This window comes from Orycteropus afer, unplaced genomic scaffold (genome assembly GCF_000298275.1).
Source record: "Orycteropus afer afer isolate SDZICR_OR568_19922 unplaced genomic scaffold, OryAfe1.0 scaffold01237, whole genome shotgun sequence".
NCBI lineage: Eukaryota > Metazoa > Chordata > Mammalia > Tubulidentata > Orycteropodidae > Orycteropus > Orycteropus afer.
In genome coordinates this window covers 40,452-42,245 of record NW_006922824.1, presented here as the reverse complement: position 1 = coordinate 42,245, position 1,794 = coordinate 40,452, and positions in this window count along the sequence as shown.

The window sequence follows — 1,794 nt, the reverse complement described above, 5'->3', positions numbered from 1 at the left end:
ATGAAGATGTGTGAGGAGATGTTTTCCTAGTTCTTCTGGGAGAATCAGTTTCTCTTCCGGGTCTATGTACCATCCATCCTGGTTTTTCATCACCTGTAAAGACTTTTCAACCCATTGGATATCCTGCTCAGAATAATCTGGGTTGGAAGGAAGAGGCTCCAACTGGGGACAAGGTAGTTTGAGTGCAAAGTTCTGGACAACAGTTCTCAAGTTCCCTGCAGCGGTCTTTTTTGCCAATAGATCAGCTATTTGATTACTCTCAACTTCAAGAGTATATCCTCTTTGATGTCCTGGAGTATGTACTACAGCTATTTTTCGGGGCTTTGTTACAGCAGAGAGTAAGAGGAGGATTTCAGTTTTTTTTTTTTTTTTTTTTTTTATTTTTTTTTTTTTTTTTTTTTTTATCTCTTTTCCCTCTGAAGTTTTGAATCCCCGCTCCCGGTAGATCGCCCCATGGATATGAAGGGTGGCAAATGCATACCTGCTGTCGGTGTATGCCATTAATTTCTTTCCCTCTGCTCTCTCCAACGCTTCAGCGAAGGCGATTAACTTGGCCCTTTGGGCGGAAGTTCCCGGAGGTAGAGCGTCAGCCCATATTATTTTCCCTTCGGCATCTACTACTGCAGCCCCTGCATATCGAGTCCCTTCTTGTACAAAGCTACTCCCATCCGTGAACCAGACAAAGTCTGCATTAGTCAAAGGGTAATCCTATAAATCTCTTCTAACAGTGATGACTTCTGCTAAGATTTCTGAGCAATTGTGGATAGGCCCATCTAGGTCAGGGTTGGGTAGAAGAGTGGCGGGGTTCAGTATTACTGGGTTAAGGAACTGTATTCTCGGAGTGTCTAGCAGTAGGCTTTGTAGTGAGTTAATCTGGTGTTAGTGAACCACTTCCCTGGGGGTTGTTTGAGGACCCCGTCTAAAGCATGTGGAGTGGTTACTTTCAGAGTTTGCCCATGGGTTAATTTATCTGAGTCTCTAACTAGCTGTGCTGTGGCAGCAATTATTCTTAAACAAGGGGGCCATCCAGCCATTACTGAGTCCAGTTTCTTGGAAAGGTATGCTACTGGTCTTTTCCATGGCCCCTGTTGCTGCACTAGAACTCCTTTAGCTATTCCCTTCCTTTCATCAATGAACAGGTGAAACGGTTTGGCTGGATCAGGTAATGTTAGAGCTGGGGCCTTTAAGAGTGCTTCTCTGCGTTCTTTAAAAGCTGAATCTCTCTCTGGGGTCCAATCCCACTTGGATCCTTCTCTATTAAGTTCATAAAGTGGTTTTGCTTTCGTAGCAAAGTCCAGAATCCATAAACGGCAGTAACTAACAGTTCCTAGAAATTCTCTTATCTGCCGTAGATTTGTTGGTCTGGGAATTTGTAGGATAGTCTGCTTCATGGCGTCAGTGAGCCATCTTTGCCCAGTTCTCAATTTATACCCTAAATATGTGACTTCCTGCCTTGCTATTGGAGCTTTTTTTGTGCTGGCTCGATACCCCAGCGACCCTAGAGTGATGAATAATCTTTCTGTGGCTTTAAGGCACCCTGTTCAATCAGGGGTGGCTATTAACAAATCATCTACATATTGTAATAAAGTCATGTTGGGGTTTTGACCCCGGTACTCACGCAGGTTGTCACTCAAGGCTTCGTTGAAGAAGGTAGGCGAGTGTTTAAACCCCTGGATGAGGAGGCGGGGCAAGAAGGCGGACTAGGCAGAAGGATTGCACAGACCCTCTTCAACAAAGAAAAGGGAAACCAATTAACACAGACACAGAAGATAATCTTGGACCCCTGAGCCTTGA